We start from the raw sequence: 15415 nt of genomic DNA on the forward strand, positions 1-15415 counted from the left end.
ATACTGTATATAATGTGAGGGGTGGACTCACTTATGGAAGATACTGTATATATAATGTGAGGGGTGGACTCACTTATGGGAGATACTGTATATATAATGTGAGGGGTGGACTCACTTATGGGAGATACTGTATATAATGTGAGGGGTGGACTCACTTATGGGATATACTGTATATAATGTGAGGGGTGGACTCACTTATGGGAGATACTGTATATAATGTGAGGGGTGGACTCACGTATGGGAGATACTGTATATATAATGTGAGGGGTGGACTCACTTATGGGAGATACTGTATATATAATGTGAGGGGTGGACTCACTTATGGGAGATACTGTATATATATTGTGAGGGGTGGACTCACTTATTGGATATACTGTATATAATGTGAGGGGTGGACTCACTTATGGGATATACTGTATATATAATGTGAGGGGTGGAATCACTTATGGGAGATACTGTATATAATGTGAGGGGTGGAATCACTTATGGTAGATACTGTATATATAATGTGAGAGGTGGAATCACTTATGGGATATACTGTATATAATGTGAGGGGTGGAATCACTTATGGGAGATACTGTATATATAATGTGAGGGGTGGGCTCACTTATGGGTGATACTGTATATATAATGTGAGGGGTGGACTCACTTATGGGAGATACTGTATATAATGTGAGGGGTGGACTCACTTATGTGAGATACTGTATATATAATGTAAGGGGTGGACTCACTTATGGGAGATACTGTATATAATGTGAGGGGTGGACTCACTTATGGTAGATACTGTATATAATGTGAGGGGTGGACTCACTTATGGGATATACTGTATATATAATGCGAGGGGTGGAATCACTTATGGGAGATACTGTATATAATGTAAGGGCTTGACTCACTTATGGGAGATACTGTATATATAATGTGAGGGCTTGACTCACTTATGGGAAATACTGTATATAGTTGAACCTTGCATGATTTAAGATGGTACAAATTAAAATTTAGAATCTTTAGAACCATAAAGTACAGTATTTTTTATTGGGCATGATTCATCCCACTTTGAAAGGTGTATGCAAAGTAACTGTCCTCCAGAGGATGGAGAAAAGCTATTTTGCATAGCTTTTTCCCATAGAGCATTGCATGGCTTATAAGACTTTATTTGCTAGTTTAACAGTCTCCTCAAGGAGACAAACTACCCCCTCTTTAAAACATGTTTTTTGTTATTTCAATCAAAGAATATCCACTCTCTAATCATGCGTTTGTCGCAGACACTGGGTGTTAGTAAGAGCACCTGTTCACATCGTGATGCCAGGGCACTGTTTTTCCGATCGGCGGTCCGAAGATATGGAGACAGCTTCTCCTGGGCCAAACTCAATGAGTAAATAAACACACCAACGTCCGGTTACGGATAACTGTCTTTACTGAGCATCCGATTGGTGATCCCCACCAATCGGAAGTATGACAACCTGACTAGGGGACAAAGAATATCCCTCACGCAATTCAGTAAAATGAAGGGAGTAGTGTTCAACCACCTGACAAAGGTGGTAATGTAGTATGGCCTGCAGAGAAATATGAAGCCGAGGCATTTCGCCAGCTTAATGATCCAAATTGCTACAAAAAATTACCATCCAATCCCTTGACTAGATTTCAAAATGAGTTGTTTGAGATACTGGAAAAAGCATTTGAAGAAGGTATCATCGCTAAGAAGGTATTGGATGGGTTAAAAGATTTTAAACCAGTTGTACCCACCCGGACGTCCTATAGTATCTGGACGGGGGGACTTTGTGAACCAATCTCTAGGCTGGTTGATCACTATCTACAGCCCTGCTTTAAAGACTTACCCTCTTATATATTTTGTTATATTTTTTTCCCATTTATTTCAGTTTACTAAGTTGATGGCTGTCTTGAGTATGAAGATATTGGCTTCAGATTTTGGAAGCATCAAGCAAACCGTTGTCACCAATGTGGATGAATCAGACAAGAGCTATAATCATGTATTAAGCAATTTTTTTTATTTTTTTTGTGGTGGTTTTCTGTGATTTGTGTTTATATGGATTCACATTTTTTTTATATAGTTATTCACATAACTCACACATTCTTTTGCACTAGGTCATGTTATGTATATTTATTTACTCACACACAAATTCACAATTTTTATGTATTTATTCACATAATTCATATAATTTTACAATAGTTATATAATTTCTATATTTATTTACACATGAATTCATTTATATTTTATATAATTTTTTTATATATTATACTTATTTCACGTACATCGATTGTAGTTTTTACATTATATTTTTTATGAATTATTGTTATCTATTTATACACTATTCAATTAATTTATGTCAATTGCACTATTGTCACTTTTTATTTCAGTAGAACTTTTGTTATAATATATAACTTTATCACATATTATTGTATCACACTTTCTCTTATTTTTCATACTTGCACTTTGCACATTAATTCACTTATTATTATCATTATTATTTACCGTAGTTCTTTTTAACAAACCTAATTTGTATACACATATCTATAGTTATCAAGTCCATCACCATGTTGGCAGAATTTATGAATTTCACAGTCATTTTACACAATTTTTCTTGTTACATCAGTAAGGGAGTTTTCTCCCTTATTCAAGTTTGGCAGCGGGTTGCTGTACGCTTCGGTGCGCATGCGTGCCGTGGTCTCGTCGGATTGCACGTGACCGGGCTCCCATGACGGCGCTTGCTGGTAACATGTATCCTTTCGGGGCGGCGGCATACGGGAAGCGTGGAATAATGGCGCCCGCATTAACTCTCTCATTGGCCATCTCTTATTGAACTCCGGTATTTCTACCCTCGGTCCTCTCCCCACCTCACCGCTCCAGGACAAAGCAGCGAAATGCGTTGGAGGGTGGGGGGGTCCGGTGCATGTGTGTTACCACATACTGATGGGATTTATTGTACATGTCTGGCTGTTTATGTTGTACTCTGAGCCACTAGTTGTACAATATTGGTTGTGCATCCACTAACTGTTTTGCTATTTATCTGACCTTTAAACCATAGATATTTGTGCAATATTGTTTATGAGCTTTACTCATAGTGCAATACAGTGTATGTTCACATTAGTGCAATATAACTTATGTTTACAGTTTGTATTGGTACAGCCTTGACACGCACCTTATTCATAGTGCAATAGTATATATGTGTACACCATATATATGCTGCTAGATATTTTGGCATTGACATTGCAAGTGACTTTATATATATTATCCTATGAATTTTCCCATTTTTCAATTCTTGTCATATGAATTTTGCATGACTTCCAAACGACTGGAGATATTTCGATGATACTTATTCACATGTTACTTATATGTCCACTTAAAATATAGGATAGTTCATTTAGCCCTTAACTACCACCATTTGTGAGGGTTGGGGTTTTTGTTTAAAGTCCCATGCAAATCAATGGGAAATGTATTTTCCACCATAACTTCCGTACGGCTGGAGATATTTCAATACCTGGTACACATATTATGGGTCGGGATATGAGGTCGGGATATGAGGACAGGATATGAGGACGGGATATGAGGTCGAGATAGGAGGATGGCATATGAGGACCGGACAGGAGGTCAAGACAGGAGGTCGAGACAGGAGGACGGGATAGGAGGACTGGATAGGAGAACGGGATTGGAGGTCGAGATAGGAGGTAGAGACAGGAGGACGGGATAGGAGGTCAAGACAGGAGGTTGAGACAGGAGGTCGGGATAGGAGGTCGGGATAGGAGGTCGGGATAGAAGGTCTGGATAGGAGGATGGGATAGGAGGTCAAGATAGGAGGTCGAGATAGGAGGACGGGATAGGAGGTCTAGATAGGAGATAGAGATAGGAGGACGGGATAGGAGGACAGGATAGGATGATGGGATAGGAGGTCGGGATAGGAGGATGGGATAGGATGATAGGATAGGAGGTCGGGATAGGAGGACGGGATAGGATGATAGGATAGGAGGTCGGGATATGACAACAATATATGAGGATGGTATATGAAGTCAAAAGCTTCCTCTGTTGATTTTCCTCCACAACAAGGATTAGTTAGGAAGGAAAAACCGGGCAACGCTGGGTACTCAGCTAGTGTTTCAATAAAAATAAATTTTGTATGTAGTGGTTGTTTTTCTAATTTTTCTGGCTTATTATATGTGGGATGTTTATGGTTATAAGTCAAACACTGTTACTTTTGAGGTATTGGTCTAACCTACTTTTTTGTTGTATAATTATTATAGATCTCTACCTGTTTTGGTATAGTGAGAGGTCGATCAAACAAGGCCAACAGGACCTCCTCAATGACTCCTAACAATCTTAACAACATCTTATATTTGTACTGTCACGATGCCGGCTGGCAGGTAGTGGATCCTCTGTGCCAGAGAGGGATTGGCGTGGACCGTGCTAGTGGATCGGTTCTAAGTCACTACTGGTTTTCACCAGAGCCCGCCGCAAAGCGGGATGGTCTTGCTGCGGCGGTAGTGACCAGGTCGTATCCACTAGCAACGGCTCAACCTCTCTGGCTGCTGAAGATAGGCGCGGTACAAGGGAGTAGACAGAAGCAAGGTCGGACGTAGCAGAAGGTCGGGGCAGGCAGCAAGGATCGTAGTCAGGGGCAACGGCAGAAGGTCTGGAACACAGGCTAGGAACATACAAGGAAACGCTTTCACTGGCACGATGGCAACAAGATCCGGCAAGGAAGTGCAGGGGAAGTGAGGTGATATAGGGAAGTGCACAGGTGATAACACTAATTGGAACCACTGCGCCAATCAGCGGCGCAGTGGCCCTTTAAATCGCAAAGACCCGGCGCGCGCGCGCCCTAGGGAGCGGGGCCGCGCGCGCCGGGACAGGACTGACGGAGAGCGAGTCAGGTACGGGAGCCGGGGTGCGCATCGCGAGCGGGCGCTACCCGCATCGCGAATCGCATCCCGGCTGGAGGCGGTATCGCAGCGCCCCGGGTCAGTGGATCTGACCGGAGCGCTGCAGTGAGGAGAGTGTAGCGAGCGCTCCGGGGAGGAGCGGGGACCCGGAGCGCTTGGCGTAACAGTACCCCCCCCCCTTGGGTCTCCCCCTCTTCTTAGAGCCTGAGAACCTGAGGAGCAGACTTTTGTCTAGGATGTTGTCCTCAGGTTCCCAGGATCTCTCTTCTGGACCACAACCCTCCCAATCCACTAAAAAAAAGGTTTTCCCTCTGACCTTTTTAGATGCCAGAATCTCTTTGACGGAGAAGATGTCCGAGGAGCCGGAAACAGGAGTGGGAGGAACAGATTTGGGAGAGAAACGGTTAATGATAAGTGGTTTAAGAAGAGAAACGTGAAAGGCATTAGGAATACGAAGAGAAGGAGGAAGAAGAAGTTTGTAAGAGACAGGATTAATCTGGCACAAAATTTTGAAAGGACCAAGATAGCGTGGTCCCAACTTATAGCTAGGGACACGGAAGCGGACATATTTAGCGGAGAGCCATACCTTGTCTCCAGGGGAAAAAATGGGAGGAGCTCTTCTTTTCTTATCCGCGAACTTCTTCATGCGTGATGAAGCCTGTAAGAGAGAATTTTGGGTCTCTCTCCATATGATGGAAAGATCACGAGAAATTTCATCCACAGCGGGCAGACCAGAGGGCAAGGGGGTAGGGAGGGGGGGAAGAGGGTGACGGCCATACACCACGAAAAATGGGGATTTGGAGGAAGATTCAGAGACTCTGAAGTTATACGAGAATTCGGCCCATGGTAGAAGATCTGCCCAGTCATCCTGGCGGGAGGAAACAAAATGTCGTAAATAATCACCCAAGACCTGGTTAATTCTTTCTACTTGTCCATTGGATTGAGGATGATATGCAGAAGAAAAATTTAATTTAATCTTGAGTTGTTTACAGAGAGCCCTCCAGAATTTAGACACGAATTGGACGCCTCTATCCGAGACGATCTGCGTGGGCAACCCGTGAAGACGAAAAATGTGTACAAAAAATTGTTTAGCCAACTGAGGCGCTGAAGGAAGACCAGGAAGAGGGATGAAATGTGCCATTTTGGAGAATCGATCAACGACCACCCAAATAACAGTGTTGCCATGGGATGGGGGTAAGTCAGTAATAAAATCCATACCAATCAGAGACCAAGGCTGTTCGGGGACAGGCAGAGGATGAAGAAAACCAGCGGGCTTCTGGCGAGGAGTCTTATCCCGGGCACAGATAGTGCAGGCTCGCACAAAGTCCACAACATCCGTCTCCAGAGTCGGCCACCAATAGTAGCGAGAGATGAGTTGCACAGATTTCTTGATGCCCGCATGACCTGCGAGATGGGAAGAGTGGCCCCATTTGAGGATTCCGAGGCGTTGGCGTGGAGAAACAAAGGTCTTTCCTGGAGGAGTTTGCCTGATGGAGGCTGGAGAAGTGGAAATCAGGCAGTCAGGAGGAATGATGTGTTGCGGAGAGAGTTCAACTTCAGAAGCATCCGAGGAACGAGAGAGAGCATCGGCCCTAATGTTCTTATCGGCAGGCCGAAAGTGAATTTCAAAATTAAATCGGGCAAAGAACAGAGACCACCTGGCCTGGCGAGGATTCAGCCGTTGGGCAGACTGGAGGTAGGAGAGGTTCTTGTGATCGGTGTAAATAATAACTGGAAATCTTGATCCCTCCAGCAGATGCCTCCATTCCTCAAGTGCTAATTTAATGGCTAGAAGCTCTCGATCCCCGATGGAGTAGTTTCTCTCCGCCGGAGAGAAGGTCCTAGAAAAAAAACCACAAGTAACAGCATGCCCGGAAGAATTTTTTTGTAGAAGGACAGCTCCAGCTCCCACAGAGGAAGCATCAACCTCCAATAGGAAGGGTTTAGATGGGTCAGGTCTGGAGAGCACGGGAGCCGAAGAAAAGGCAGACTTGAGCCGTTTAAAGGCGTCTTCCGCTTGAGGAGGCCAAGACTTGGGATCGGCATTTTTTTTGGTTAAAGCCACGATAGGAGCCACAACGGTAGAAAAATGTGGAATAAATTGTCTGTAATAATTGGCGAACCCCAAAAAACGTTGGATAGCACGGAGTCCGGAGGGGCGTGGCCAATCTAAGACGGCAGAGAGTTTGTCTGGATCCATTTGTAGTCCCTGGCCAGAGACCAAGTATCCTAGGAAAGGAAGAGATTGGCATTCAAACAGACATTTCTCTATTTTGGCATAGAGTTGATTGTCACGAAGTCTCTGAAGAACCATACGGACATGCTGGCGGTGTTCTTCTAGATTGGCAGAAAAAATCAGGATATCGTCCAGATATACAACAACACAGGAGTATAAAAGATCACGAAAAATTTCATTAACAAAGTCTTGGAAGACGGCAGGGGCGTTGCACAGGCCAAAGGGCATGACCAGATACTCAAAGTGTCCATCTCTGGTGTTAAATGCCGTTTTCCATTCATCCCCCTCTCTGATGCGGATGAGATTATAAGCACCTCTTAAGTCCAGTTTGGTAAAGATGTGGGCACCTTGGAGGCGATCAAAGAGTTCAGAGATGAGAGGTAGGGGGTATCGCAGCGCCCCGGGTCAGTGGATCTGACCGGAGCGCTGCAGTGAGGAGAGTGTAGCGAGCGCTCCGGGGAGGAGCGGGGACCCGGAGCGCTTGGCGTAACATGTACATTCTCATACTTTTATCTTGGGGGTGAATATCGCATTCACCCCCAAGATAAAAGTATGAGAATGTACAAATATAAGATGTTGTTAAGATTGTAGTTCCTGAACTAGTATCATGGGTGTGTAACCAAAAGGCAGTTAGCCAACATGGTGCATTATTACTAGCAATGTGAATGGATCCTTTAGGGTAGGGTAACACGTAGAGCATCTGCTGTGTATTTGACGCTGCAGATACGCTACTGCCTGTCCCTAGAGTCTGCCTCCAGCTGTTTTTACCCGTGTCATGCTTACAGCAGCAATCTGCCTGCAAGTTGCAGCTCTCTCTGTGTCTGCTCATAGCGGCGGATTGCTGCTGCAAGCAGGACATAGGAGGAAAACCACTGGAGGCAGACTCTAGGGACGGGCAGTAGCGCATCCACAGCATCAAATACACAGTGGATGTGCTACATGTGACCCAACCCTTAGGAAGACATTTCGATGTGCATTTTTAACAGTAGGACATGGTATTCTAATCTGCCTTTTTAAATATGGCCTCATGTGATTTTTGGTCAGCAATGTACCAATAAGGGATTTTTGTATCTTATGGATATCTGGTGAGGTCTAAGATATTGATTCCTTTATTACTCTTGATAGTAACAGTTGAAAAGTTTAGTGGTCTCCAAACTGCTGACCTCTAGCTGTTTTACCTACAACTCTGAGCATGCCTGGACAGCCAGCAGTGCTACCAATGAAGAGGACATTTTAGTGGGACAGATTTACAGAATTTATTGAGAAGACAGCATGGCATAACCCAGAGTTACTTTGCTTGGATTTCATTCTATTACCTAAACCATGGCATCAAAGGTTCTGTGGTACAGCATGACTAAACCTAAAATAAAGCTAAAAGTACACATTTTAAACAACCATTGAAGAAACACAGGCATAATACACAGTGTAACAACAAATTGTGACAATAAATAAATTGTTTCACTGCATACTTGCTATGATAGGCCAAACATGTTGTAGTAATGTCCTAGTTCAGTCTATCTCTACTAGCTTCTATTCTAAATATATATACAAGTAAAAGATTTGAGCACCTCAGTCTATATTGACTCTCTATTATATCAGCCCCAATGGACCAATGTATATGGGGCTCTATATAACATATAAGCACATTGAGTGCACGCCTAATAATATACACAAATAACTAGAAAACATGCAGTCACTTTTAGAAATATATATCAATTAGTTTATTAAGTAAAAATTGGGTCTATCCTAGACCTAAAAACAGGTACATATATATTTTAAGGAGAATATCAGCATCAAACATCAGTGGGGCAGATACCATAACATGCATAAAATGTATATTGTGGTGGTCAGATGGCTACAGAAAGTGCATATAGAGACATATAGTAAACATAATAATCAGAATAGGCCCAAATAGCCATATATTGCACATATATCCACAAATGTAAACTCATATAAAAACATGTATAGTACAAAAGGACCACCAGGTAATCAGTAATACCCACAAGTATACCGGAATTCCCCCCTCCAACGTCCGTTTTGGCTATGCCGCCTTCTTCCGGGAGAGCTTTAATTATACTATTTGCTTGATCCTTTCTGTGTACTTTTGACTCTAGGCTAAGTTCCGACTATACCTCAGCCTTCCGATTTTGTACTGCATGATCTTTTGGTTTTAATTTGGTTGTCTGACTACGCTTTCTCTGTTTGTCTGTTTATTCCCAGTGCTTTGTACTATGCCTGTTAACCCTCTGTATCCTTAGCCGCTTCCCTGACATCTGTACAGTGTTTTGTTTATAGTTTTGGACCCTGTTACGCCCCAGCAATTACTCCATTGTTTAAGGCGGATACTAGGGCAGATACTAAAGTAAGCAGAGAAAGTGGCTGTGGGTGAATTCAGGGTTGCACTTATGTTTGACAATATGATGAGCAAACAAAGAAAATGAGAACCTTTTTTCACATCAATGACTTAAGGGAGAGATCACCACTGTTCACCTACATCCTAGTCCATAATTTCTCATGTTCTCACAGTAGCCTACAGAGCTAATTATTCTGGATTAGAAGTAGAGGATTCAAAAGTGATGATTCACCAAGCCTTAAAGGGGTTGTTCAGCAAAAGAAACAACCTGTGTATGGTGTCAAAAAATATAATAAAGCAACTTACTTATATAATGTTATTAGCCATAGCTCAGAGATCCTCCCTGTTACGCCTAGCGCTCCGGGCCCCCGCTCCTCCCCGGAGCGCTCACGGCGTCTTTCTCCCTGCAGCTCCCCGGTCAGTCCCGCTGACCGGGAGCGCTGCTCTGTCATGGCCGTTGGGGATGCGATTCGCACAGCGGGACGCGCCCGCTCGCGAATCGCATCCCAGGTCACTTACCCGTTCCCGTCCCCTGCTGTCATGTGCTGGCGCGCGCGGCTCCGCTCTCTAGGGCGCGCGCGCGCCAGCTCCCTGAGACTTAAAGGGCCAGTGCACCAATGATTGGTGCCTGGCCCATTAGCTTAATTGGCTTCCACCTGGTCCCTGACTATATCTAACCTCCTCCCATGCACTTCCTTGCCGGATCTTGTTGCCCTTGTGCCTAGTGAAAGCGTTTTGTGTGTTTAAACCCTGTGTACCAGAACTACTGCTATCTCCCCTGACTACGAACCTTGCCGCCTGCCCCCGACCTTCTGCTACGTCCGACTTTGCTTCTGCCTACTCCCTTGTACCTCGCCTATCTTCAGCAGCCAGAGAGGTGAGCCGTTGCTAGTGGATACGACCTGGTCACTACCGCCGCAGCAAGACCATCCCGCTTTGCGGCGGGCTCTGGTGAAAACCAGTAGTGTCTTAGAACCGGTCCACTAGCACGGTCCTCGCCATCCCTCTCTGGCACAGAGGATCCACCTCCTGCCAGCCGGCATCGTGACAGTAGATCCGGCCATGGATCCCGCTGAGGTTCCCCAGCATTCCATCTCTGATCTCACCACGGTGGTCGCCCAGCAATCCCGACAGATCGCCCATCTAACCCACCAGCTGTCGGAAATGTCCACCATTGTGCACCAACTTCAGTCGCAACTGCAGCAGCAATCATCTCCTCCGCCACCTCCTGCACCCCTTCCGCAGCGAGTGGCCACTCCTAGCCTCCGCCTGTCCTTGCCGGACAAATTTAATGGGGACTCTAAGTTTTGCCGTGGCTTTCTTTCGCAATGTTCCCTGCACATGGAGATGATGTCGGACCAGTTTCCTACTGAAAGGTCTAAGGTGGCTTTCGTAGTCAGCCTTCTGTCTGGAAAAGCTCTGTCATGGGCCACACCGCTCTGGGACCGCAATGACCCCGTCACTGCCTCTGTACACTCCTTCTTCTCGGAAATTCGAAGTGTCTTTGAGGAACCTGCCCGAGCCTCTTCTGCTGAGACTGCCCTGCTGAACCTGGTCCAGGGTAATTCTTCCGTTGGCGAGTACGCCATACAATTCCGTACTCTTGCTTCTGAACTATCCTGGAATAATGAGGCTCTCTGCGCGACCTTTAAAAAAGGCCTATCCAGCAACATTAAAGATGTTCTGGCCGCACGAGAGACTCCTGCTAACCTGCATGAACTCATTCATCTAGCCACTCGCATTGACATGCGTTTTTCTGAGAGGCATCAAGAGCTCCGCCAGGAAAAAGACTTAGATCTCTGGACACCTCTCCCACAGTCTCCACTGCAATCTGCGCCTAGGCCTCTCGCCGAGGAGGCCATGCAAGTGGATCGGTCTCGCCTGACCCTGGAAGAGAGGAATCGCCGTAAGGAAGAGAATCTCTGTCTACTGTGCCAGTACTGAACATTTTTTGGTGGATTGCCCAATCCGTCCTCCACGTCTGGGAAACGCACGCTCGCACCCAGCTCCCGTGGGTGTGGCGTCTCTTGATGCTAAGTCGGCTTCTCCACGTCTCACGGTGCCTGCTCGGATTTCTACTTCAGCCAGCTCTCCCCTCTCAGCCGTGGCCTGCCTGGACTCTGGAGCTTCTGGGAATTTTATTCGGGAGTCCTTAGTGAATAAATTCCGCATTCCGGTGACCCGTCTTGTCAAGCCACTCCACATTTCCGCGGTCAACGGAGCCAGGTTGGATTGCACCGTGCGTTACCGCACGGAGCCCCTCCTAATGTGCATCGGACCTCATCACGAGGAAATGGTATTTTTTGTCCTTCCTAATTGCACTTCTGAAGTTCTCCTTGGACTACCCTGGCTTCAACACCATTCCCCAACCCTGGATTGGTCCACTGGGGAGATCAAGAGTTGGGGTCCCTCTTGTTCCAAGGACTGCCTTCAACCGGTTCCCAGTACTCCCTGCCGTGACCCTGTGGTTCCTCCTGTATCCGGTCCCCCTAAGGTCATTAAGGACTCTGCCTGCCACAGGAAATGCCTCTCCCCCCCTCCCAGTCCCATCAGGCAAGCCTCTGTGTCCCCTCATGGCCCTCGTCCTGGTGTCACACTGCCCCGTGCCAGGTCTCGCCCTCTGCCCTCTCTCCCCATTCCTACTCCTGCTGTTCTACCTGCCGTTGAGGAATCCCTCCATCCTTTCCCGGTGTCCTCATCCCAGGGGAGGCAGTTACCGGACAAAGAGAAGGGGAGACCTAAGGGGGGGGGTACTGTTACGCCTAGCGCTCCGGGCCCCCGCTCCTCCCCGGAGCGCTCACGGCGTCTTTCTCCCTGCAGCTCCCCGGTCAGTCCCGCTGACCGGGAGCGCTGCTCTGTCATGGCCGTTGGGGATGCGATTCGCACAGCGGGACGCGCCCGCTCGCGAATCGCATCCCAGGTCACTTACCCGTTCCCGTCCCCTGCTGTCATGTGCTGGCGCGCGCGGCTCCGCTCTCTAGGGCGCGCGCGCGCCAGCTCCGTGAGACTTAAAGGGCCAGTGCACCAATGATTGGTGCCTGGCCCAATTAGCTTAATTGGCTTCCACCTGGTCCCTGACTATATCTAACCTCCTCCCATGCACTTCCTTGCCGGATCTTGTTGCCCTTGTGCCTAGTGAAAGCGTTTTGTGTGTTTAAACCCTGTGTACCAGAACTACTGCTATCTCCCCTGACTACGAACCTTGCCGCCTGCCCCCGACCTTCTGCTACGTCCGACTTTGCTTCTGCCTACTCCCTTGTACCTCGCCTATCTTCAGCAGCCAGAGAGGTGAGCCGTTGCTAGTGGATACGACCTGGTCACTACCGCCGCAGCAAGACCATCCCGCTTTGCGGCGGGCTCTGGTGAAAACCAGTAGTGTCTTAGAACCGGTCCACTAGCACGGTCCTCGCCATCCCTCTCTGGCACAGAGGATCCACCTCCTGCCAGCCGGCATCGTGACACTCCCTATCAGCTGTGTTCTTTCCCCTATAATCTGTGACATCAAGTGCAGGACCCGACCAGTAATGTGAATGGGGGAGGGGGGGCTGCTATTACTGCTCATTAGATTTATGACTCTTTACATAGTTACATAGTTTGTATAATCGAAAAAGACATTGATCCATCAAGTTTAACCAAGGAATTGAAGGGAAGGGTATGGTTGTATGAAGGGGAAGGGACATGATTATATTTCTGCATAAGCATTAATGTTATGTTGTTCTAGGAAGGCATCTAACCCTGTTTTAAAGCTTTCAACTGTTTCTGCTGTGACAAGTTCCTGAGGTAGACTGTTCCATAAATTCACAGTTCTTATGGTAAAGAAGGCATGTCGCCCCTTTAGACCAAACCTTTTCTTCTCCAGACGGAGGCAGTGCCCTCTTGTCCTTTGAGGGAGTTTAACCTGGAACAGTTTTTCCCCACATTTTTTGTATAGGCCATTTATATACTTATAAACGTTGATCATATCCCCCCTTAAACATCTCAAGACTGAACAAATGTAATTATTTTAATCTTTCCTCAAAGGCTGTTCCATGCCCCATATTAGTCTCTGCACCTTCTCTGCACCTTCTCCAGCTCCACAACTTCCCTTTTATGAACTGGTGACCAGAACAGGGAACCCATTCTGACGGAAACTACTGTAACCAAGAACGGCTTCCTGCTGCCTTATCTAATGAGTCATAAATCTAATGAGCAATAATACTAGCTCTCCCCTTCACACCACTCTTGCCCAGTGCTGACAGGAGGAGGAGGGAGGGAGCTTTGCATTCACAGCCTGTGACCTGGCATCACAGCTATAAGGGAGACAGTACAGCTGATATAGAAGATCTCTGCACTATGGCCTAATAACATTACATTAGTAAGCTGCTTTGCTTTTAACACCAAACACATGACTAGGGGATATCCTATTGCTAGGCCTTGACCAGCCACCATCTTTCCCCAGAAAAAACAACACACACTTGTTGCTGGTACAAGGCCACAGCAGACCAATTTTATTGAATAAAAACAATTTAAAACATTGTCACAATAAAACCCCCTGTCTTAACATCATACACCCAAATAACCAATTAACCAAATTAGTCATAACATTTTACACCTGCCATGAGAAGGGCATGAAGGCACGGATAAAACCAGAGGCCTCCTACTTTACCTGTAGCTGTACGTCACCAGGCCCAGGAGCACCAGTTTTAGAGAGTCACACCCCTCCCTGGGGCCCCCATGCCCGCAGGGAATTCACCACCAGGCTGGGTGCCATCCCAAGCCCAGCTGAAAAACACTCTTTCAGCATTCACCATGTCCCCTCGTGCCTCCAATCCCTCCCCTGTTACCTTTGCTGGGACAGCGAACAAAGCAACCCAAGACAGGGCGGGCAGGACTTCTCCTATGGCCATGCACCAACTGACACTTCCTTCCCCCTCCCCCGCTCTTTATACCCCCTGTCTCGCTCCTCCCTCTTACTCACCCTTGACATCCCCTTGACCCTCCTACCTGCCTGCTTGTCTCCCCTGTCATGTGCCCCTCCACTCTGATTCTTGGTGTTACAGGGCTTCCTGTTGTTTCTTTTGCTAGACAATCCCTTGAAATCTGAAATCAATACTTTCATTGTTAGATGCTGACTTTCCCCTCCTGCAGTGCTCACTGTACTTACCTCTATGAGAGGCATCTAACTATGGCCCACTCTTGTCCCAATGTACTTTTGCTGCTATAAAAGGAACAAAGCTTCTCTCAGGCCACTTCTCAAGGCCCCTTTAACTAAAACTTCTAGTAAAAATAACTTAAAATGTGTCAGATCCTTGGAACTTTCAAGGCAGCTCTTAGAATCCATAAACAATGTTATAAACATACAGATCTCCGTCATGAGCTGTGAAAATATTTGCCAAATTAGCGGTAAGTCATTCACACTTCTCCACTGACCATTAGAAATGACAGACTGTGAATCTGTCAAAACATTCCATCTAAATGAATGTGAGCATGAAAACTGTCTTCTGTGCACATGTTACTGGTAATGAAAAGCTGTCTGTCTCTATCTAGTTATAGAAACAATGTATCATTGGAGATTAAATCCCATAAATTAACTTGATGGATATTAACTCTTTTACTTTTGCAACAGAATCCATCCAGCTATTAAGCCTTGTGTGCATACTGTATGTGGCATTGCTTGCTAGCAATTTTTTTGTAAAGGGATACTATAGTTTCAGCACATAAAAAATTCGGAATATGTTTCTTCTTTTTTCTGAATGTCATATTGTAAAATTATTTACAAAATATATAAATAAACAGTTATATAAAAAAAATATTTCTTTAGTTTGGAATCACTTACAGTATGTCCCCATTAAAGTGGGGTCGATTGGGTATACCAGTAGAAATACACCCACTGGACACTTTATTAGGTACACCTTACTAGTACAGGGTTGAACCCCCCTTTGCCTTCACTCTTC

At 46.0% G+C, this 15415-nt stretch overlaps 1 long non-coding RNA gene across 1 annotated transcript in view; it reads right to left on the reverse strand.

Annotated features, from left to right (window-relative positions):
* The window catches only part of LOC130360548 (uncharacterized), a 29838-nt gene extending 15114 nt beyond the window's left edge, over positions 1–14724 (reverse strand). The window contains exon 1 of the long non-coding RNA XR_008890703.1: positions 14626–14724. This is a non-coding gene — a long non-coding RNA (uncharacterized LOC130360548). The remainder of the gene's footprint in view (positions 1–14625) is intronic.
* Positions 14725–15415: the final 691 nt, after the last annotated feature.

The sequence above is a fragment of the Hyla sarda genome, chromosome 3 (genome assembly GCF_029499605.1).
Source record: "Hyla sarda isolate aHylSar1 chromosome 3, aHylSar1.hap1, whole genome shotgun sequence".
Lineage (NCBI taxonomy): Eukaryota > Metazoa > Chordata > Amphibia > Anura > Hylidae > Hyla > Hyla sarda.